General features: G+C 36.4%; 1 pseudogene; it reads left to right on the top strand.

The window, feature by feature from the left end:
* The first annotated feature begins 19,544 nt into the window (after window positions 1-19,544).
* Window positions 19,545-21,297, top strand: LOC119535078 (annotated as a pseudogene).
* The last annotated feature ends 4,627 nt before the right edge of the window (window positions 21,298-25,924 follow it).

Raw genomic sequence — 25,924 nt, 5'->3', positions numbered from 1 at the left:
GCCTTTGTGGTGAGTGGGGGAGTGAGTCTTGTGGGGTCCAATTGGTGCACCAAGCTTGCGTGTGTAGTTGGTGTTGCCCGCCCTGTATATGGGGTGTGTTTCTGGGCAGTCAGGGAGGGGGGGTGACTCTAACAATCAAATCTCCCTGGTGATCCTGGAGTTTTAAAGCTGCTGCAATAGTCTAATCCTTCAGTTCAGTCCTGCCACAGTTTGTCTCTGCCACTGACCCACAAGTCCTTGGTATTGGCGTATGGCTCCTGAGACTTGCAAGTGGGCCCCTCTTCCAGAATGTGCACCCCCTGGTCCTCTGTTGAGGGATGACTGTGCTATGTCACAGGTGAGTACCGTCCCCCCAGGGCAGTTCTGGGCTGCTGGGCTGTGTAGGGAGGCTCCCAGTCTGCTGAAATGATGGCTGAATGGGACTTTGTTAATTCACACTGCTCCACCTTCCCAACTCTGGGACAATCAGCTGAGGTTGCAGGGAAGGCTAATATCCACGCCCAGTTTTGTGGTGTGTGCCTGTTATTTGAAGCACTTCTGTCACACTAGGTTGTCTGGGGCAGCTCTGGGCTATGGGGCTGGTGATGGGCAGGAGTGTTTCCTGTCCACCAGGATGATGGCTGTGAGCAGACACCCCCATTTTCTTGGGAAGTTGTGGTGTTTAGTGAATTTTCTCAGCCACTGGATTATTGCCTTTTGTCTCAGAGCTCTCTTAGTTCTGCTCTTGTCTTGACCTGCCCAAATTGCAAGTCTTTGAAGCTTTGTGTATTGGGCTTCTTAGTATAATTGTTTTAGAAAAAGAAAAAATGATTTAAAAAAAAAAAAAAAAAGGGCCCTCCTCAGAGATCTAATGGGTTATTGAAATGCTAAGAGACAAAGCAATTAGGGCCTTTAAGGAAAGGTCCACAGGGCAGAGAGATCAGCTTTTCTTCAGGATTTGCATATGAGCCTCAGGGCCTGAGCTCTGCCCTTCCCCTTTCTATGTTCACCAGAACTCCAAAAATCCTCCACTTTTATTTTGGAGTTTTTTGTGTTGTTTTTTTCTATGCCTGTTTCCTCTCTGCTGGTCTGGCTGCTCTCAGATTCTCTGGTGTCTCGTCTCAGTCTATCTATGGTGAGTTTGGATCAGTAGAATGAGTTTCTGATAAGGGCTGCCACTGCAGTTCTCCCTTCTCCTTCCCGGAGCTGACAGCCCCTCCTCCCACGGGACTGAGCCTGGCAGGGAGGGGTGAGGGTCCCCTGGCCACAAAACCTTACAGATTTTGCTGATCTCAGCAGTTCCACATTTTCATGAGTGTTGTATGAAGTATGCCCAAAGTGAAATTGCTCTATGGTGTCCAGTCCACGCAGTTCCTGGCTTTCTACCTACTTTCCTGGAGGAGTAACTAAAACATACAGCTCACCAGTCCACCATCTTGCCTCGCCCTCTGAATTTGCTTTTAAATGACTGGAAGGATAAATAAAAAATTAAAACAGTGGCTGCTTGTGAGAAGAAATTGGTGGCTGACATGTATTTATGTCTTTATATTTTTTATACTTTGGAATCCTGCAATAGTCAAATAATGTTAAATAACAATTTTTAAGAGAACCATTTATGTCACACTACAATTGTTTTCTTAGACTGTGCTAACCTGATAAAAGATACTTCTTTAGATCACCAGTTTAACCATGAGGCTTTATAGGACTAACCATTGTGCTCCAGATATCTACGGCTTTAGGATATGATCCCCTGACCAGGTCCTGTTTAAAATAATTGCTTCACAGGGTTGCTTGATTCTTAATAATAATGATAAAAATGGAGTTCTGACATCAGTATGAATAACCCAAGTGCAGAAGGAAAGCAGGAGACATTGAACAAGATCAATTTAACTTCATAAGGAGCACTCTGATGACCTGAGAACCGAAAAGATAATTCTCCTAAAGTTATTACAGTCCTTCAGTTTACAGACTGCTTCCACATACCTTCTCTCATTTCATTTGATCATGTATAAAAGTGGGAAGAGAGATAACAGACCCAAGAGGAATTGAGAAGTGGGGAACAGGCATCAGAAAAGAACCAAGAAGGTTAAATTATGGACTGAACAGAAAGCTCAGAATAAAACACAAGTCCATATATGCATTTTTCCCATCTGTGCTGGTTTGGATATATTACGTCCTCCAGAAAAAAGACATATTCTTTAATGCAATCTTGTGGGGGCAGATTGGGTAATCATTTTTATTATGGTGTGACCTCTTGATTAAATGTTTCCATGGAGATTTGACCCCGCCCATTCAGGGTAGGTCTTGATTAGTTCACTGGACTACCTAAGAGTGCTCTAGGTCCAGACACTTGAGGATACCGATGCTTAGACATGCTTGGAGATGCAGACAGAAGGACTTTTAGCTAAGAGGTGAAGCCCAGAGTTTGCCCTGGGATATGCTAAGACAGGACCCCCAGGTGCTTAGAGAGAAAGTCCTGGGAGAAAGAACCAAGAATGCACAGGAACTGAGAGAGGAGCTGGAACACAACCTGTGATCAGCAGATGCCAGCCATGTGCCTTCCCAGCTAACAGAGACGTTCCAGATGCCATCAGCCATCCTTCAGTGAAGGTATCTTGTTGATACATTAGTGTGGACACTTTTATGGCCTTAGAACTATAAATTTGTAACTTAATAAATCCCCTTTATAAAAACCAATCAATTTCTGGTATTTTGCATTCTGGCAGCCCTAGCAAACTGGTACACTATCAGAAAAATTGCATGAATTAATGATAAGCAACACAGGAAAAATAGAAAGTTAAAGAAGAAAGAATCCCTAAATCTACCACTCATGAACAAATAATGAGAAATCATAGATTATATGACAACCATAACTGTGATAATATATTAAACATTATCATTTTTACATAAAATTATATAGCAAACATCTCCTGATGTGACTAAATGTTTTTAAATTTGAATATTAATATTGTTTCACCATATGTGTGAACTTTAGTTGAAATACTCAATCTCCTGTTTTTGGCATTCATAAAAAAAACTCTGATGATAAGTCTTTAAAAATGCATCTATGGGAATGCAATTGTTGTATTCAAATGGTATATATGTTCCTAAAGATTCTTCATTAGATATAAACAAGGTGTGAAAGATTTTTAATTTTACCAAAGTTCTTGCTAACACATGACATTAATGTTTAAAAACATCCCTAATTAGATAGAGGGACCTTTTGTTACCAAGGAATTTAAACATTTTTATATGTTTACATTTACATTTTGGACCTCACATTTTTGTGAATTTCTGTTCATATCATCTGGCTATATTTTTAACTGGGGTTGTTGGGCTTTTTAATGCTTCAAAAAATAATTTAAGAGCAAATATATGCCTGTTTGGATAATTTTAGTAAATGCAGACATTATAAGGATAAAATAAAATAAATGTTAACATTTTGGTGTAAATATGTGTGGGTATAAGTGTGTATATTACTTTAAAATATTTACATAATATCATCTTACATATTGTGTAGAACCTAACTTTATATGCAAAACTGTCACAACTGAACAACCTTACATATCCATGTAACATTGACTCTCTAATCAAAGAAATTCTAGCAATATAATAAATTTCAATTATTATTATTGATGTTATAATAACGCAGGCTATTTTAATATTTAAAATTACTTTAGTTTAATCAATTACATAACCAGGTGAGAGGAAACAATCACTCTAATGATCAATTAAGTTGATTGTTTTTTGCTTCTCTAGTGAAGACATAAATATACGTGTGAAAATATAAAACACTTAAAATGCCATCTTTAAAATGAGGACACTGATAGGGCCGGCCTTACTGTGTTGTCATAAGGATTAAACAATTATGTCATCATGTCTTCCTCTACCAAGAGACCGTGGCTCCCCCTGGCCCCCTGTAAGGAAGGAGCAATGACGCAAAGGGAGTAGGGACACTTAGCTGTCATTATGGTAGAAAAGAAGCAAAAGGGTTGCAAATTAAATAAGACGAAGACATTTAAAATTTTCTTTGAATAAAGAAGCCCACAAAGGAATGACTTCTATACCTTCATGCATGAAGGAATCTCAGGGAAGAAAGGAAAAAGCAATTGTACAATTATATATAATTTTAGAGATGAGATGTCGAGTAATCTAGTATTATCAGGATATCATTATCAATCAAAAAAACCGATTGAAATTAAAGACTCTTTAGAGGTTCAAGAGTCTTCAGAGGTTGAAGATAATTGTGCAATAGCTGTGTAAAGGGATCCTTTCTATAATAAAATTCCCAGGAAAATTTTATGCACACATGCACGCTCCCCAGATTAGGACCGGTAGGAATACTTGTTAAAGTGAGGATCCCATCATCACTCGTCTTTCTTGCTCATTCTCTCTCCTTCTCTCTTGTCTCTATCTCTTTCTGCCTCGGTCTGTGTCTCCCTCCTTCTCTCTCTCGTCCACTCTCTCTCTTCAACAATTTCCCTGCTCTCTTAAATTAATTTTTTGAAGGAAGAATTGTAATAGCTATTTAGGATTCTCCAAAAAATCTTTTGGGATTTGGATTTATAGTGTTTTATATTGATAAGTTACATTAGAAAAATTAAATTATTATAATTACCAATCCTTTTTGTGCCCCTAAAGAATTGTATAGCTAAAATTCTTTTTTCCAGCTTATGATAAACATTGAGTGCTTTTTTCTTTAATTCTTTGTCTAATTTTTCTGGTTTTTAGTAAAGCTACTGACTTTTATATTAAATTTTCATTTAGCCCTAAATCATGAAATTATCTTATATGCTTCAATGCTCTTAAAAATATTTTTTTGAGATCTGTTATAAGATGTGCTAAAAGAATCTTCAAATCATTGCTCATTATCTGATATTCTTTGTATAGGAACCTTGATTCAATTTGGATTTTGTTATTTTTGGGTTTGTATTAATTAATGGTCTTTATTTTTAAAGCAGTGTTAGGATTACAAAATAATTGCACAGAAAGGAATAGAGAGTTTCCATATACCCCTCCTTCCCCCCTTCAGCTTCCTTACCATAGCCTGGTACATTTTTTATAGTTGATGAGCCAATATGGTTACATTCTTATTAACTGAAGTCTGTATCTTACATTAGAACTTTGTCTTGAACAGTTCCAAGTGCCTTGGCAAATCCATAATGCTGTGTATCTATATTACAGTATCATATAGAATAGATTCACTGCCCTGAAACTGCCCTTGGGGCCACCTATTCATCCCTCCCTCCCTCCCCCTGAATCCCTGGCAACTACTGATCTTTTATTGTCTCTATGGTTTCATTTTTTCTAGAATTTCATATAGTTGGAGTCATATTGTAGGTAGACTTCCAGATTGACTTTTTTCACCTAGAAAATACTTGGAGGTTCCTCCATGTCTCTTCATAGCTTATTGTTACATTTTGTTTTTTTATTAGAGAAGTTGTGGGTTTACAGAAAAATCATGCATACAATAAAGGGTTCCCATAGACCACCCTATTATTAACACCTTGAATTAATGTGGATCATTTGTTACATTTGATGAAAGCACATTTTTATAATTGTACTATTAACTGCATTCCATGGTTTAACTTAGGAGTCACTGCTTGTGCTGTGAGGTTTCATGTATTTTTTGAAATTTTATTATAGTAATGCATATGCAACCTGGCATTTCCCCTCTTAACCACATTCAAATATATAATTCAGTGCTGTTGATTACATTCACAATGTTCTGCTACCATCACCACCATTCATAACCAAAACTGTTTCATCACCACACAGAAAATTTGCACATTTTGAGACTCAACTCCCCATCCCCTACCCCATCCCCTGGTAATCTGTATTCTGCCTTCTGACCTATGGAGATGGCTTATTCTAATTACTTCGTAACAGTGAGCTCACACAATATTTTTCCTTTTGCGCCTGGCTTACTTCACACAATACAGTATCTTCAAGGTTCAACAATGTTGTCACATATATCAGAACCTCATTCCTTTTTTTACCACTGAATAATATTCCCTTATATATATATACCACATTTTTGTTTATCCATTGATCAGTTGATTGACACTTGGGATGCATCCATATTTGGGCTATTGTGAATAATGCCACTATGAACATTGATGTGCAAATATATGTTCAAGTCCCTGCTTTGAATTTTGGGGGGTATACACCTAGAAGTGGGATTGCTGGGTCATATGGTAATTCTAGAATTAACTTTCTGAGGAATTGCAAAAATGTCGTCCACAGCATCTGCACCATTTTACATGCCCATCAGCATTGAATGAGTGTTCCTATTTCCCTACATCCTCTCCAACACAAATAATTTTCTTTTTTTTTTTTTTTATGGTAGCTGTTCCAGTGGGTGTGAAATGCTATCTCATTGTGGCTTTAATCTTCATATCCCTAATTGATGGTGATGTTGAGCATATTTCTATATGCATTTTGGCTATTTGTATATCTTTTTTGGAAAAACATCTATTCAGGTCTTTGGTCACAATTAAAATTTATTGTTTATCTTTTTATTGTTGAGTTGAGGATTTCTTTATATATTCTGGACATTAAACCCTTATCAGATATATAGTTTCCAAATATTTTCTTCAATTGTGTAGGTTGTTGTTTTACTTTCATGATAAAGTCCTTTGATGGACAAAAGTTTTAAATTTTGTTTAGGTCCCATGTATCTATTTTCATTTGTTTCCTGTGCTTTGGGTATGAAGTCTAAGAAACCATTACCTAACACAATATCCTGAAGATGCTTCCCAACATTTTCTTCTAGGAGTTTTATAGTTCTGGCTCTTACATTTAGATCTTTGATCCATTTTGAGTCAATTTTTGTATATGGTGTGAGGTAGGGCCCACCTTCATTACCTTGCATATGGATATCCAGTTTCCCCAACAATGTTTGTTAAAGAAACTACACTTTCCCAATTGAGTGGTGTTTGCCCCCTTGTCAAAAATCAGTTGGCCATAAAGGTGGGGGTTGATTTCTGAACTCTCAATCCCATTCCATAGATCTATATGTCTGTACTTGAGCCAGTTCCATGCTGTTTTGATTACTGTGGCTTTATAATAAGTTTTAAGGCAGGGAAGTGTGAGTCCTCCAACTTCATTCTTCTTTTTTAAAATAATTATTTCTATCCAGGGCCACTTACAATTTGATACAAATTTGATGATTGGCTTTTCCATTTCTGCAGTGATCTGTTATCAGAATGTTCCCCCTTCCGGTGGATCTTGGGGAATTGGACCCCCCCGCTGCTCTGTGAAAGAATGGTTGGTGGGCCATGATATGTAAGAAAGATATACAACCTACTTTCCAGTACAGTGATTGATACTATCTTCCCTGTATTAGTCTCTGCTTTTTACTTTCTGGTCTTTGAGATGGGCATAGTTGCATCTGTCTTATATTTTGCACTGTGCTTGTAATGTAATTATTTAAAATGTGTTTGAAAACTATAAATTATTTTTCAGTATCAAGTTTTGTACTAATGAGTCACAATAATATATGTTAAAACCTTGGATGTTACAACTGATGTTGGAAGGCTTGCTGTAGGTTACCCAGCTAGCAGAGAGCCTAACCAGATTTCCTCCCTCCCTTGCCAGTAGATGTTCTAAGGAACCAACGTAGCCCGACTTTTATGTTTGTGATTCAACACATACATGTTCTAAATGTTTAGAATAGATAAGAATAGATATTTTAAAGGCCTAATGGAGGAAACATATTTCAACTTACGCTTTAAATGTAATGGCAAAATGATCGATCAAACCAAACCAAACAAAACAAAAAAAACACTTTACTGATTTGAAATACAGAAATACATCTTTGTATCTGTGCTCAGCGAAAATTCCTGAAAGGTGTAATTACTGAATTGCATCATGCTATTATACCTAGATGAAGAAAGAAATAAAAATAGATGCATGTAATTGCTCCTGGGATTTGTAAGACACCAACAGAGTTAAGAAATCTTAAAAATGCTTCATGTGTAGTCTAACCCCTGATTAGCCAGTAATGCTATAGCAGTTTATCCAAAATTAATCAGGAAATCCCCATTGATGCCTGCTGATTCCCTTATGAATTCCTAGTGATATGTCTTTTGGGATAAAAAGAAAAGAAAAAATGCACTTGTAAACTTCCTGATAACATGGTGATTCTATATAACTTGAACAAAGAATGTATTGACTTGCACTGTGTTATAGTAAAGAAGAAATTATTTTTTCTAACCTAAGTAACATTCCATTTTTCAGTTATTCGTTCCGTTTTACACAATATCACTCTTATGATTGCTTGTTGGCCTGAGATTGAACTAGAAGTTTCCTTAATCCTTTTCATATCTTTTTATACTGTGCTACCCCTTAAGTATGGATTTAAGCAAACTAAATCAAAAGTGCAACAATCAATACTTTTTCTTGCTGCAAATCTTTCTTTTCAGAGAGCGCAAGTCATTAATCATTGGAGGAGAAGGAAAGGGTACTTATTTAAAGCACAGATTTTGGTCAGTCAGTATCAGAAGTAAATCCTAACTTCTCCACTTATTATCTGTGCAAATCACACAACTTTAAGGTCTCTATCAGTATGCATTTTTAAATTTTGCCTGAAATATGCCTTACCTCTAATGAATGTGTTAAAGACTAAGGTATATAAGTAAATGTCTTAATATAATGTCTGGTGTATAGTAAGGACTCAGTAACTTCCTGCCAGCTACTATGACTTCTATTGTTTTTTTTTTTTAATATATTAAACTACCAAACCTAAAATCAAAACTATTAGTAAATTATACTAATTAGTTATCAGTCAGCTGAGTTCATAAAAATGAATTAAATTGTCAGTCAAGAGCTGTATAATCATCCACGTTTTTATATGAATGGTAAAATATATTCTTAGATAAATGTAAATTTAGAACCAAAAATAGCAGGTGGTTAGAGGATTATAGAAGAAATAAAAGTGGTTAACATAAAATGGGAGAATCAATAGATACTATTTCATTCTTAAAATTGAATATTGAAAATAAATTAAATTACATAATTTAAATGCAGTATTCTATTTAAAGGAAAACAAATTGTGATCTCAAGCAAAAAATAGGTTTCCTAGCTTTTCACAGGCATTCAAAATAAAGCATACTTCTCTTAGTTTCCAGGATGCTCTGACAAATGCTGCATAATGGGTTGGCTTAACATCAGGAATTTATTGACACACAGTTTCAGAGGCTAGAAAGTTTGCTCCCTACTGGATCAGTAGCGTTCTAGCTGAATGGCAATCCTTGGGTTTCTTGGGCTATCCTGTCACATAGTAATGTTCTTTCCTTTCTCTTCCTGTTTCCAAAGTCTCCAGCTTCCTCCTCCTCCCCCTGGCTTTTTCTTTAGAAGAACTCCAGTAGTAGGATTAAGACCCATCCTGATTCAGTTGGGCATGCCTTAAATAAAATAACTTCTGTAAGATATCAGTCTACCCTCTGGACCCCAACTTGCAAAACACATTTGTTCCTTCACCACATCTCAAAAGCCTTAAGTCATTTCAGTTACAATGTTAAATACAAATTCTCATGAAAATCACTTATGGGTTTTGTTCCAAATCTTGTTCTGAGCTTCTGAAGGGCTTGGGTCAGCACAGTCCGAAGATGAAAGAACATGCTAGGCACAGAGTCAGACTTGAGTTTTATTAGGACTTATGAACAGGAGATTTTTCCTGGTGGTGATGGTTCAGGAAGTCAGCGTTTCACAAAGGCAGGAGTGCAAGGGGCAGAGTATAAGGGTTAGGACAAACACATTCCATAGGGCCTGAGAAGAGTTTCGGCAGGGTCTCATGACACACGGGTTTGGAGATTTGTTATCAACATCGATCAGGGGAGGGGAGTTTCAACGTTTTACAAGGTAAGTTTTATGATACATTTGTACATTCTTTCCTCCTTGAGGAGGTCTGTTGACCTTGAACTTCTGTCCCGGTCATATAGGTGGCTACCTGCAGTGACTTACTCTCAGTATGGATGGGGAGCCAGGCCCTGGGTGTCCACAGTAGTGTTCCATCCTGGGGCAAAATTCCTCTCTGTCTGTGGACCTGTGAAACCTAGAAAACAAGTTATCAGCTTCCAAACTCCTAGTATGGGAAAGGCATAAGACAGATATTAGCATTTCAGAAGGGAGAAAGTGTAAGGAAAACAGAGGTCTCAGGTCTCAAGAAAGTTGGAAACCCAGCAGCAGGGAAAACTTAGATGTCAAGGTCTGAGAGTCATCTCTAGCCCTGTGCTTTGTCCTCTGGGCCAGCTGGACCAGTAGCCCCATCCTTTCCATGCACTTGCACAACATCCATGCTCCTCCCAGATGATGGTGCCTCTCTGAGCACTGAAGGGGCATTGGGGTGGCTGCCAAACTCTCCCTGAACATGGGGGCATATACTGCATATCTCTGAGTTGGGGTGGTGGCCAAACTCTCCCAGAACATCAAAGTACGATGCCCAGCCCCTCCAAGTGCCTGGGTAGAAATCCTGCCCCTTCTCCCCCAGTGTTGGGGCTCACCCTTGAAGTCATTATTCTTTTTAATTCATCCCTTCTCTATCCCATCAGCCCAGGATGGCAGTGATTCCATTCATAGAAATTTCACAAAACCCTTGTCTGCTTTGCATGCAGTTTAAGGGGGTCCAGACCATCAGACAAAAGCACTTTCCACCGATCCTTCCTGGATAACTACATTTCCAGTGCAGACTTCCTCTCAAATGGCTGAACAGAGCTGTGTTCAACTACACCCTCCTTAGCAAACGGTTTTTCACTTAAAGCCTCACATGGAGCCCTGTTCTCTGGGGACTCACTCCTGGAAGCTCAGGGAGGTCCTTGACTGAGCTGTTTCTCATCCTAGTCTCAGAGCACACAGTCTAGATAGGCTGTTAATTTTCTAAGTCATCAATTTCTGGTTTCTCTGTGCTGTATCTATTTCCTCTTGCATTTCACTATAAGCCGCAAGGAGAAACCAGGCAGCACATTCCACACTTAACTTGGAATTCTCCTCAGCTAAATATCCAACTTTATTGCTCACAAGATTCACTTTTAATCCAATGCTAGGACGTAATTCAGTCAATTTCTCTGTCACTTTATAACAAAGATCACTCTTCCTCTGGTATACAATAACACATTTATCATTTTCTTCGAAAGCATCACCAGAAGGACCTTAAATGCCCACATTTCTACCAAGAGTCTCTTCAAAGCAATCTAGGATTTTTTTTCTATCAAACACCTCACAGTTCTTCTATCCTCTATCCATTACCCAATTCTCAACCATTTTCATACTTTTAAGTATTCGTAATAGCAGCACCTGATTCTCAGTACCAAAAGCTGTCTTAGATTCCAGGCTGCTATGAGAAATACCACACAGTGGCTTAAGTAGTGGTTATTTACTTTCTTGCTGTTTTGGAACCTGGACGGCTTGCTTCCTCCTGAGGCCGGTAATGCTCTGGCCAGCCAAGAGTCTCTGGGTTCCTGTCAGATGGCCGAGTCCTCTTCTTTCCCTTCTGACTTCAAGCTTCCTGAGCCTCCCTGTGGCTTTCTCTCTACAAAATCCTGAATAATAGGATTAAGATCCATCCCGATTCACTTGGCCACACCATAACTAAAAGAAGATCTTCAAGAGACCCTTTTTACAATGGGTTCACACCCACAGGAATGTGGGTTAAAATTAAGGACATGTTCCCCCAACCCCTGGGGTACATAATTCAATCTGCTGCACATCTTATTTCAAGGAAGCAAAAAATGTATGTAACTTAAAAATGAAATAACAGAATGAAACAAAGCATAGTGTACTAATTATTGATATCAGAGAAATTGTCTTTTAATATATTCAAATAAAAGGTAATGCTGTTAACTTGAGAAAGGAAACAAGACTACAAAAGAGCCCAGCATGAGCCACTTCCAAAATGTTAGAGTAATAGCCTTCAAAACTTCACTGCTCCACAAAAGCAATAAAAACACCAGCAAAATCTTGTTAACATCAACTTCTCAAAGTACTTGAAATTAACCAACAGCCTGCACCAAACTGAGAAATGTTTATTCAAGAAAAAAAATGGCTGAATCTCAGTCAGAAAAGTAAGTTTTGTGGCATTTGAACTTGCCTTGCTCTCTTTCATCTTTCCCCAGTTCCATGGCAGCCATGAAAACCAACAGCCTTATACTCAGAGTAACTGAAGAAGGCAACAGCCTAGCAAACATTGGAGGGAGTGGAATGGGGTGAGTGCATCCAAAAGTCCCATTCCCAGAGACTTGTCACTAGTTCTCCTGTCTGGCAAAACCTCCCATTCTCAGTGATAGCTTTCATTAGAACAGATTCTGAGCTTGCTTTTTTTTTTTTTTTTTTTTTTTAATGACTTTTACCTGAAGGTATTTGTTAAAATAAATTCACAACATTGTTTCATATTACAGATCCCTGGGGGTAATGGTAAAATTGGGGTAAACAAGGAGGTAAAGAAAAAACTTAAAAGGAAAAGCTGGAGAATGAGATTCCATAGTTGGGTTTTGAAAAGCTTTGAAATATTCCCGGGAATACAGAAGGCTGTGTGGTCTCACCTCTAGCTGACCTTGAGTATCAGTGTAAACAGGAAGTGAAATGCAAGGCAGGGTTGTACATTCGTGCAAGATCATTGAAAATATGCCCCAACACACAAACAGAGTCTCTTGAAAAAGGGTGAGGGACTGTTTGGTTTAAGGCATTTAAGGATCTCTCTGTCCAATCTTTGGCTGACTAATAAATTAACCAAGCAGAAAGACTTTAGTGTCCATACACAACAAATAATACAAACTTTTCATAATTACTTCAGTAAATCTACTAAACAAACAACAGAAACAATAACAATAGCAATACAACTAACTAATAATGAATGCTTGTCATTGCAATAACAGATGAATGGGAAATAAAAGGTATATGAAATTGGAAAGGAAGAAATAAATCAGAATTGTTTTCAGACAACATGATTATCTATGCAGAAAAACTGAACAAATGACAGCAATAACAAACTCCTAGAACTAATAAGTGTGTTTAGCAAGTTTGTAGGATGTAATATAAATATGCAAAAGTTGATTGCTTTCCTATATACCAGTAATGAAAAAATTGAATTTGAAATTAAAAAGCAATACCATAACAATGGCACATAGTTTTTAAAAAATTTGTTAATAATATATATTTACTGCTTTATATTTTGATTCAACAGTAAATTCAGTGCAGGGGAAGACTGTAAATGGGGTGCTTGAGAGAATAATGGTGTGTTTTGATGGCTGGGAATAAAGTGGGTTATCCATCCAGATACCCCTTCAGGAAGAACTTTTATGCAGCTCCTAGGAGTGCTGTCATCCCTTTGGAGACCACCTCAGCAGAAAGATGCCTTTCTGAAGGCCATGCCCTTTTCCAGGGTGATCTGTATGCTACGACTGATGGAGGTAGGTTATATAAAGGTCTGATCTTCTTGACCCAATACTAGTTACTACAGTCCAGATAAGATGAATCAACAAGGGTATATACCTGAGTCTATGGAGAAAAGAAAAGCTAGCATCCCACAATTAAACTGAGAAATTCATAGGAGGATTTCTAATTTTTGTTTTGAAAATACATTTTCTTGAATTTGAAGTGGGAAAAATCTAGATTCTGTTGATTGTGTACCGGAAGTGGCAGGAATTACAGGTGGAAGTTTCTCAAATACAAACATAAGACTGAGGTGGGAAAAAGTGAATGGGAAAAAGAGAGGCTCCGTCCTTGCAGAGGGAAAGGGTTAAAGTTGGAATGAGAATAAATATGTAATTTAGAGGAAGTAAAGGGCTGGCTGAGGTAGGAAGTTTCCCCACCAGACTAGATGTTGGAGCAACAGTTGTTTCCTTTACTAAACCTCAGATTACTCACTCATTCAGAACTCAGATACTTGCCTCCACAAAACTACTTTAGGAAATAACCTAGTACTTCAAGTGAGTGGAACTCAAAATTAAGGCATAAAAAGTGAGTCACGTTTGACCACAAAGCTTATTGAATGTTTAAATTTATGATATTTCATGAAACAGCAACTGTGTTCCAGATAAAATGACAACTTTTATTTTCCCAGAATCACTGGTTATATTTTATAAAAAAGATGTCACTTGCTCCATCCATTTAAAAAGTCTCCTAATAATTTTCCTCAACGTTAGGAGGCATGAAGTGTAAATTCTGATTAATAGCTGTTCATTAGATTCCATCTAATAATGAATGCAAAGTGCATTTATTTTCTGGTGCCATACTAATTTTAGTACCACTTAGCTATTTTATTCTGCAAGATTAGGAATAACTTTTATGGTCTCCCCATAGTATTCTAAAAGTATATGTTGTGAGTGGAAGTATAAAATATTTCACAAAAAGGAATTTTTTGATGGTGTTTTTAACCTTCTCTTGTACATTGTGACATGATGAATACAATATCCTTCCACACAAATGATTAATTGCTGTAATTCTATTAAAAATTGTCATTTATTCCAAATATATAAATTAACTTTAAAAGAAAGTACCCACTAATTCCTTTTATTTTCATGGTTAGTTCTTAAGGTAAAATTCATTGAAAAATGGAATATCAGGTTTGAAAAATAAATTAAACTGTATATAACTGAATATTCAATTCTCTTTCCAAATATCCTCCAAAAGCGGTTAATCAAATTGTGCTTAAACATTATTAATTACTGAAAACTCACAACACCCTGATTGTTAGAAAAAATATACTTTTAGTGCTCTTTGGCCAACAAAATTATGGCTATCATATTATTAAGGAAATTGTAGTATTTAAATATGTTTCTATTATTTTCATATGCTAATGGCTTTGGGCATGTATGGAATTTTGGAGCCACATTCTTTCTTGCTGATTGTTACTATATTTAATGATATTTACTCTTCCATAATGCATATTTGAAGTTGATCTACCATATACAGCTCTGCAGTTATCATTTTATTTTGATAGGAATGCTACATGTTTCTTTTTTCTTTTCTTCTTGATCTTTTAAAAGGAATTCCTTGGTAATAATTTATGAATAAGATATTTGCCTAAAACATATGTATTCCTCCAAGTGTAAAATATCAGATACTGTTTTTTATATTTTCTACCTGATTATTGAAATAGTTTCATTGTATCATTTGTAATAAGGGCCTCAGTTTAAACCAAAGCTGTGGTCACTGGAATTATTAAGGCCTGTGGGTCTAGGAAAGTTGGGAGCACAGGCTGAGAAGTTTGGCCTGAATCTCCTTTCATGAGTGGCCAAAGAGCCTCATGGGAAAGAGCCAGCACCCAGCAAGAGGCACGGTTTACATACAGCTGTTTATCTGAAGGTCAAGTGGAAGAGGGGTCGGATTTTTCTGAGCACAGTATCAAATGTTAATTGAGATTATCTTGTGATATAGTCACATGAATTCATGCCTGAGGCACAGTGACATATCTGAAATAAAATTCAGGTGAAAATTAAAGAATGGTTGACTGTAATTTTCATAGTCCTTTGGTGCAATGGAATAACCTTATCTGTTTAGTTCACTGCTTTTGCCCAGAGCCTAAAACAGAGCTGGTGAATGCTTAATAAATATAGGTTAAAATTAATAAATTATTCATTTAATTCATTATTTGGAAGATTTCTTAATGCATTGGGAAAAAAACAAAGACACTTACCATGAGCATGCAATAGTAATTTCCATCATAAGGTATGGTGGTCAGGGGTGTTAGGAGCTGGGCTGGCGCCTTAGGTGAGCATCGAAAGCAGAGGTGGTGTCCTTAGTTGTGGCCACAAGCGTTGCCTTCACTGGACTTCGGGAACTTTGCTGCCCCTTTTGGTGGCGACAGTAATAAGTAATAGCACTACAATTAATATAATCCCAAAGAAGCAGAGGGGTTGATTCAATGGATCAAGCCAAGAGAAAGATTTCAAGAAACTTCCCAGAATTTCCAGAATTGCTGGGGAATCAGCAGTAGATTATAGAGGTCTAGCAAAAGAAAGCTCCATTTTCTACTATATTTCTCTGTTTTTATTCTCAAAATAAAGTTATAGCAGAGGGAACATAGGGTTAATCCCACTGGTTATCTTCCTCATGATCTAATAGTTGATTGCTCCAAATATTTACCAGTTGAATATTTATGATCACTCCCTAAAGCCTCCTAATCCTTTCAATCTGTCCATGTCTTATTCATTTTTTCCTGCTTATTCAATATGTTTCACAACTTTATCTTCTATCACAAGTTTTCTTTAAGTTTATCTTCTGCATTACGGATTTGACTTTATTATTTTGCTGCATTCAATTTATTTAAACCAATCATGTAGGAATCTATGGCTGATTCAATTTTGTTGAAATATGGGAAACCACAAACAGTTGAAACTTTATATATAGCCCTTAAAAAATTGTTGGTCTTTTTGATGTTACAATCTTTACTTAAATTCAGATCAATCAATGTGAATGAATATTAAACAATGGTTCTTTGTTTTATTTCTTACTCAAACAATCTATGGTAGTTTTTTTCCCTGTTTTTTTTAAGCTGAATTAATCTGCCCAGAGTAATTTTTGTGTTTTAGTTAGCATGAAATAAACATAATTAATCATTGATATAATAAAAAATATGCTTACAAATTCCAGACTGGTGTATTTCCCTCTTAAACTCCTTCATTGCAGTCATCACATTATGTTACTTTTGGATTTTTCTCACATATGTTTTCTTTTCTTACTTTAACAATCAATTTTATTTAGAAGTAATTTATACATAGTTAAATGCACACATTTTAACTGAAGGATTCTGATGAATGCATAAAACCATATAACCATCACTGCAATCAATCAATAGAACATTTTCATCACCACAAATTGCCACTTTGCATTCACATGGACTTACATTTTAAGAACATTTAAGAAACTTATAGGTTTTCCCCAACATGAACAAATCTTTGCTGCTTTGCATTAAATCTATTCCTTAACACTTGAATGCAGACAATGATGTCTCTGCATTTTTCACTATATATTAGTTTGTTTTTTTTTCTGTACTAGAATTCTATATACATGAAATTATACAGCGTGTAGTCTTGTGTGGCTAGCTCCTTTCTCTCAAGATAAGACTTTTTGTGACTCATCCAGAACTCTTTATTCATAGCATTAGTACAAATTAGTTGTTTGATATTCATTTGCCTTACTTTTTGAATAACATTTGCTTCCTCAGTAAGGCAATAAACTTCATGAGGCGTGAAGAATTGAACAACACAGTATCTACCTTTTTGTATCACATCTTTCTTCACTCAACACAAAGTTTTGAAGGTACATTTCATTATCTTTTTGCTTTTAGATTCTTTAGGCTTAATTTGCTGTCTTCACTAGTGAAGGGGTAAAGTCATTCATTTTAAGCCTTTCTCTTTTTCTAATGCAAGCATTCAAATGTATACATTTTCCCTCTTAGCACTGCTTTAAACCTCATCACTTTCAATGTTTCAATAATTTTCACTGTAATATTTTACTTACTCATGGATTATTTATTAACATATAGTTAATTTTCAAATATATTAGAATTTTATAGTTATTTGAATTGATTCACCTTTAATTCCATTTGTGCAGAGAGACCACACTGTATATATTTCAAATCTTTCACATTTATGAAGATGTTTTTTATGACCCAGGCTATGATAAATATGCAAATTCTATAATTATTGAGTATATTGTTCTGTAATTGTCAATATGTTTTATTAGTAGATTATGTTATTCAAACGTTCTATATCCTTACTAATATTGTCTATTTGTCCTATCAACTATTGAGAGAGGAATATTAAAATCTTCAACTATGATTGAAGATTTGTCTATTTCTCCTTTTTTGTCAAGTTTTGCTTCCCTTTGACACTCTTTTTTAGGCACATATCTTTTTCTTCATGAGGTTGACCTTTTATCTTCCCTCTTCTCTCTCTTGATTTCTGCCTTAAAATCTACTTGCTCATCTTAATATAGTCACATCAGCTTCCCTATCCCTACAATTTGCATAGAATATTATACTCTAACATTTTACTTTCAATCTTATCTGTGTCTTTATATTTAAAATGCAGCCTATTGTTGGGTTTAATATTCTTATCACTTCTGACAATCTTTGCACAGTGATTGGTGTGTTTAGTTCATTATCTTTAATGAAATTATTGACATAGTTGGTTTTAAGTACACTCTGCCATTATACTATTTGTGTTCTATTTATCCCAATTTTTACTTCCATTTCTACATTCTTGCTTTAGTAAGCTGAACAATGCCTCCTCCCCCACCAAAAAAAAATATACTTACATACGTTTAGTTCCTAATTCCTGGAACCTGTGAACCTTACCTTACATGGCAAAAGGAATTTTGCATTTGAGATTAAGTTCAGAATCTTGATATGTGGAGATAACCTGGGTTATCCAGTGGGCCCAATATAATCACAAGAATTCTTATAAAAGGGACGCAGAAGGATTGGAGGGAAAAGGCTCTGGGGTGATGAAAACAGACACTGGAGTGATGCAGCCAGGACCCAAGGAATGCTGCCTGCAGCCTCCGGAGGCTGGAAAAGGACAGAAAGGAATTCCCCTGGAATCTGCAGAAGGAACCAGTGTCATTAACATCTGGATTTTATCCACTTAAGACTCATTTTGACCAGCCTCAATATCTTGTCTGTTTTTATTACATTGAGGCTGATCTTAATGTTATGGGAATGCTCAGGCGTGACTACGGTTCATTTATTTTCTTTTGCTATGGTAGGAGTATATTAGAAGGAATGAAGTTATTTCAGGATATTTGTTTTTCCCATTGCTTTGCTTTGTTTGTATTTGATAAAAAAGTAATTTTTTTAAAAAGAGACTTATTTTGGTCTACTAACCTCCAGAATTATAGGAGAATAAATTTGTGTTGTATTATGCTGCTTTGTGTATGGTAATTTGTTACAGCTGTGTATTAGTCAGCATTCTGTGGGGAAACAGAACCAATAGGAGGTATCTGTAAATATGAGATTTATAATACTGTCTCACACAACTGTGGGGATGCAGAAGTCCATATCCCATAGGGCAGGATGCATGAGTCTGAATTCTGCAGGGCCAGCAGCGAGCTGGAAACTGTGGTGAAGGTGTTCGATGAACTCCCCAGGAGAGGCTGGCTGGCTGGAGAAGTGCAAGTTCTCTCTTCTCCCGTAAAAGTCTCCAACTGATTGGATTCTCTCATTGTGAAAGACACTCCCTTAGTTGATAATAGATGTAATCAGCCACAGATGCAATCAATTGATTGATGATTTAATAAACCAACCTTCTGGTTTACTAACCAGCCATGAAATGCCCTTGCAGTAATGGTTAGGCCGATGTTTGCTTGACCAAACAACTGGGCACCATCACCTGGCCAAGTTGGCACATGAACCTAACATCACAAGCAGCAGCAGAAACTAACACACTTGCCCTTCATTTTTGGTTTATTGAACATTTTTTTGTGTTCCAATTTAATTAATTCCCCAAGTTTTAGTTATAACTTCTCTTTATTTTTGTAGTGTTGCTCTGGTGATTAAAATGGTTTTCCTTAACTTATATTTTCTTACAGTTAATAGTCTATCACTTCGCTCTTTCTGGGATAAGATGGCACCGTCCACGCTGCTCCTGGCTGTCCGAGGATCAGAAGGACCCTACATGGTGAATGGCCCCCCACATTTTACAGAAAGCACAGTGTTCCCAAGGGAGTCTGGGAAAAATTGCAAGATCTATACCTTCAGTTAGGATGGGACCTTGTTTACCTGGGGCAGTGGAGAAAAAGTAAATATTATCAATGTCACTAACAAGGGACTACTGCACTCCTTCGACCTCCCAAAGGCAGTTTGCCTTGAGTTCTCACCCAAAAACCCTGTCCTGGCAGCGTGGCAGCCTTATGCTACCTCTAAAGATGGCACAGCTGGGATACCCAGCCTACAACTTTATGATGTGAAAACTGGAACATGTTTGAAATCCTTCATCCAGAAAAAAATGCAAAATTGGTGTCCATCCTGGTCAGAAGATGAAACTATTTGTGCCAGAAATGTTAACAATGCAGTTCACTTCTTTGAAAACAACAATTGTAGTACGATGGCAAATAAACTGCATTTACAAAAAATTGATGATTTTGTGTTATCACCTGGACCCCAACCATACAAGGTGGCTGTTTATGTTCCAGGAAGTAAAGGTGCACCTTCATTTGTTGGATTATATCAGTACCCCAATTTTGGTGGACCTCATGCAGCTTTAGCCAACAGAAGTTTCTTTAAGGCTGATAAGGTTGCAATGCTATGGAAGAAAAAAGCTACTGCAGTGTTGGTAATAGCTGGTACAGATGTTGACAAGACAGGTGCTTCCTACCATGGGGAACCAACGCTGCACTGCACTGCAACAAATGGAGAAAGTGCTGTAGTACAATAACCAAAAAATGGCCCCATCTATGATGTAGTTTGGAACTTTAGTTCCACTGAATTTTGTGCTGTTTGTGGTTTTATGCCTGCCAAAGTGACAGTTTTCAACTCGAAATGTGATCCTGTGTTTGATTTTGGAACTGGTGCTCGTAATGCAGCCTTCTATAGCCCTCATGGACATATATTAGTACTAGCTGGATTTGGAAATCTGAAGGGACAAATGGAAGTGTGGGATGTTAAAAACTACAAACTTATTTCTAAACCAGTGGCCTCTGATTCTACATATGCTGCTTGGTACCCAGATGGTGAGCATATTTTGATTGCCATGTGTGCTCCTAGGTTATGAGTCAATAATGGGTACAAAATTTGGCATTATACTGGCTCTGTCTTGCACAAATATGACGTGCCATCAAATGCAGAAATTTGGCAGGTTTCTTGGCAGCCATTTTTGGATGGAATATTTCCAGCAAAAACAATAACTTACCAAGCAGTTCCAAGTGAAGTACCCAGTGAGGAACCTCAAGTTGCAACAGCTTATAGACCCCCAGCTTTAAGAAATAAACCAATCACCAATTCCAGACTGCATGAGGATGAACCACCTCAGAATATGAAGCCACAACCAGGAAATGATAAGCCACTATCAAAAACAGCCCTTAAAAATCAAAGGAACATGAAGCCAAGAAAGCTGCAAAGCAGGAGGCAAGAAATGACAATCCAGATTTGGCACCTACTCCTGCCCCGCAGAGCATAGCACAAAATACAGTCTCTCAGTCAGCTTCTGGGGACCCTGAGATAGACAGAAAAATCAAGAACCTAAAGGAGAAACTGAAAGCAATTGAACAATTGAAAGAACAAGCAGCAACTGTAAACAGTTAGAAAAAAATCAGCTGGAGACAATTCAGAAAGAGAAAGCCCTTCTGCAAGAGTTGGAAGAATTGGAATCGGATATTTAAGGATTCACAGAAAACAAGTTGGTTACTAAAAATCATTGCAAACACATCTTATTTTAAACCCATTGGTGTACATGGAATATCCATGTACTCAAATGTTCACCTATGATTTTAACCATTTATCCAAGACTCTGCATATGTGTGAAAATATTTAATAATGTCTGTTAAATTGAATTCTTCTGTTAATACATGATTTAGAAAAGAGACCCATGAATTTTTTAGCTAAGCTTGACATATTGAAACATAAATGTCATTAATTTTAGTGGGGAGCAGTATTTACCATATAAATGAATAAAGACATTTAAATATAAAAAAAATTCTATCATTTCATATAAAAGAAGCTAACAATAGTATAATTCTATCTACCCCCCTATTTTGTGCTATTTTTATATGTTTTGTATTTACATCTACTATGCATCCCCATAGTGTTATAATTATTGCCATAAACCATCAATTGTATTAAAAATAAAAGAACTAAAACAAGCCTTTTACATTTACACATATTTCCCATTTCAGGTGTTCTTTCTTTATTCCTTTAATCAAGTCTTACAAGGTATCATGTTCATTATCTGTCTGAAAACTTCCTTTATAGTGATTGTAATTCAGATATGGATTTTCACAGTTGTTTGATTTACCTAAATTGTTTATTTCACCCTTGATTTTAAACTTCTATAAAAATCCTAAATGCCAAGTAGGGGAAAGGTTAAATACTGTAGCATCCATTTTAGGTAAGATATTATTCTGCTTTTTAATTGATTGAGAAAGAAATAATTGAAGAATGTGGAAAATATAGGTGTTGATACTAAATGTAAAATGAATAAAAACATTTGTAAAAATAATATAAAATAATATAGTATAAATAATATAATTATATATAGTAATTGTATATATAATTATAGTATTATATAATATCTTATAAAATTATTTTATTACATAATATATTATACTATATATTGTGCCAGTTTGAATGTATTATGTCCCCCAAATGCCCTTATCTTTGATGTAATCTTGTGTGGGCAGGCCTATCAGTGTTGATTAGATTGTAATTCTTTGAGTGTTTCCATGGAATGTGTCCCACCCAACTGTGGGTGATAACTCTGATGAGATAATTTCCATGGAGGTGTGGCCCCACCCATTCAGGGTGGGCCTTGATCAGTGGAGCCATATAAATGAGCTGACAGGCAGGGGGAGCTCAGTACAGCTGTGAGTGACGTTTGGAAGAGGAGCTACAGCCAAGAGGGACACTGAAGAAAGCACAGGAGCTGCAGATGAGAGACATTTTGAAGATGGACATTGAAAGCAGACTCTTGCTCCAGAGAAGCTGAGAGACGACCAGTACCCAACGTGCAACTAAGAGTGACATTTTTGAGGAACTGCAGCCTAGAGAGGAACGTCCTGGGAGAAAGCCATTTTGAAACCAGAACTTTGGAGCAGACACCAGCCACGTGCCTTCCCAGCTAACAGAGGTTTTCCTGACACCATTGGCCATCCTCCAGTGAAGGTACCTGATCGCTGATGTGTTACCTTGGACACCTTATGGCCTTAAGACTGTAACTGTGTAACCAAATAAACCCCCTTTTATAAAAGCCAATCCATTTCTGGTGTTTTGCATTCCAGCAGCATTAGCAAACTAGAACATATATTATATATAATAATATATAATAAATAATATATAATAAATAATATAATGAAACCCACAAAAATTAGGTCAGTCTAGAAGAATGAGTAGAACGAAATGCATCTTCATGCTTGCTATGATTACATTAGGTGATTTTTTTTTCTTTTTGATTAAAAAATAAGTGATTTTAAACTTTATCAGAGAAGATGAAATTTGAGTAATTGCTAGATTTGCAATTATGCTGCCAAAGCCATAGCTGAGCTAATTTACCAAAACCCATATTTATATGCACACACCTAAATTAGTGATTAATAGAACATTGAGATGCTTGATCCAAGACTGAGACTTAAGATAGCCTGTCCCAGATAACTTAACCTGATTTGGAAAGATCCACAGCTGGTGGTTTGCAGGTGAGGAGTGGCAAGTGGGGGTCATAGTAGTTTTATGACTATGTTACATTAATGATAGCATTTTAGAAAGAAGGTGCATTAACTCCTGCTGATAAGATTATTGGAAAGATTTTTAAAATTTTATTTTTTTTACTTTGCAAGTCTTGAATATCTATGTAGTCCTTGATTTCTTGGTTTACAACCAAACCTCCAAACAGCTTGCAAACAAATGTTCTTTAGCTGCTATAAATAGATAAAAATATAATAATCAAAGGGAAAGTAAAATTTCATTTTAAGCCAAAGGAAATCTCAGCCTCAAGGGAGAATTCTAGAAAAGCACAAGCACAATAAGTAGCATTGAAAGTGATCCTTAAATCCCATAGGATATTGCAAACAGGAAGATGTGAGGGTCATGTTCAGAAATGCAGTTCAACAGAGACACACAAAACACTTTTAATTAAGTTGAATCAATGTACAAAACAGCACAGAGAATAGCAGCTGCAAAGGACAACATACAGACCCTTGAGACTGAAGAAGTTTTCTCCTTTTCTCAAGGCATTACTTTAATAACCCTAATCCAATATATTTTCATATTTCAGCTCTTGATTTTCAAAGAAAATCAATTTGTGGATTTCAGAGCATATACCTGGATAAATAGACCAAAGATATTATAGATATGATTTTACAGTGCATTTGCATCTTTTGTGTTTTCATAAGAATGAGTACATGTCTTTCATATTCAAAGCTGCTTGAGCCCTCTGGAATTCAAAGAATTAGATGATCTTAATTTTCTTCTGTATTGGTTAAGGATATGTTATACCAGTTGGATATACCCATGACAATTATGCAATGTTAACTGCTATAGAATAGTATCAATTAAATAAATACACTCTCCTATATATACCTCCTCTTGAGATAAGTACTATTTTCCCTCAAACATACAAGCACATTGTTCCAGTTTGCTAATGCTGCCATTATGCAAAATACCAGAAATGGATTGGCTTTTATAAAGGGGGTTTATTTGGTTACTAGTTACAGTCTGAAGGCTATGAAAATGTCCAAATGAAGGCATCAACACAAGTATACCTTCACTGAAGGAAGGCCAATGGTATTCAGAAAAACTTTGTTAGTGGGAAAGGCACCTGGCTGATGTCTGCTGATCCCAGGCTGTGTTCCAGCTCTGCTCGCAGCTCCTGTGCATTCTTCAGAGTGCCTCTCTTGGCACAGCACCTCCTTCTGTCTGTAAACTGTTTCATAGGAGTCCAGTGATTCAATTAAGAACCACCCAGAGTGGATGGGGTAACACCTACATGAAAATTATCCAATCAAAGTTCTCACCCACAGTTAATTGAATTATATCTCCATGGAAACAGTCAATCAAAGGTTTCCAACTTATTCAACACTAATACTTCTGCCCACACAAGATTGCATCAAAGAACATGTCATTTTAGGGGACATAATACATCCAAACTGGCACACATGGGAACAGTAGCCCTGGCCTATCTTTTAAAAATGACATAGCACAGGTCAGATATCCAACATGTGTGGTATAGTCTGTAATGCTATTTATATGGGGTAAGCAATCAAAGTAACATTTTGATAGCTTTTGATAGTTATTTGATAGAAATATTTGATAGTTGGATTTACTGGTAACTTGACTTCCATGAGCATTTCATATCTAATCTGAAACAGATATTTTAGAGATATGGTTAAGTACAGTTCTCAAAGGCAGCATTTATCCTTTCAACTCTTGAAAATAATTCCAGAACAAAAGGGAAAGGGAAACATAGGCCTATTTTAGCAGATGAGAGGAATCAAGATGTCTTAGACAATAAGTAAAAGTACATATAGGCATATGTGAAAGAGGTCATATGGGAAGAACCTGGAAGGAGACATATGTCACTCAGAAGAGAGAGAGAAGCAGTGACAGTCCCAATAGAAGATAGAGCCCACAGAAATGCACTTGTTAAAGGTGGAAGGTCCAACTAGAGTCAAGAACCCTGTATCTGATGTTTTCAATAAGAAATTTGAAAGCGCAGAGCCTACAGTTTGAATAAATAAATAAATAGAATAGAATAATAAAAGCATATGGCTGGCTGAGGCACACCAATGCTCATATTTTGCCCCTGTGAACAGCTTAGTCACATTTGCAGAAAGCAAAATAAGGAATAAGACAGGCTTTGCATTGTGAAAATTGGACAACCTGAAATACTTGCCTGTGCTTCTTCCCTTTGTCCTCCAAGAAACTCTTCCAGAGAGCTGGAACAGGAAAAATATACTTACTTTAAATATACAGAAATAAATTCAAAGTAAGTATATTTTTCTTTATATATAAATGTATATAATTAAAGTAAGTATATATATATATGGTCTTTATTCAAAAGAGCTAAAAAAAAAGGCATCTATGTAAACAATACTAGAGAATGGAGGAAAATATAAGTAGATCTGACAGTAGAACATACTCAAAAACATTACTGGAAAAGATGAAAATTTAAACCAATATTTGTCTCAGATTTAACAATGATGAAGCCATCACAACTACAAAGCACTATGAAAAGCAAATGTAAAAGCAATCAGGAAAAAAAAATGGTATGTAGGTTTGCTGCTTTGAAGCTGTTATGTA

This window comes from Choloepus didactylus, chromosome 5, assembly GCF_015220235.1.
Source record: "Choloepus didactylus isolate mChoDid1 chromosome 5, mChoDid1.pri, whole genome shotgun sequence".
In the NCBI taxonomy this organism is placed as follows: Eukaryota; Metazoa; Chordata; class Mammalia; order Pilosa; family Megalonychidae; genus Choloepus; species Choloepus didactylus.
This window is presented reverse-complemented; position numbering and strand designations above follow the sequence as displayed.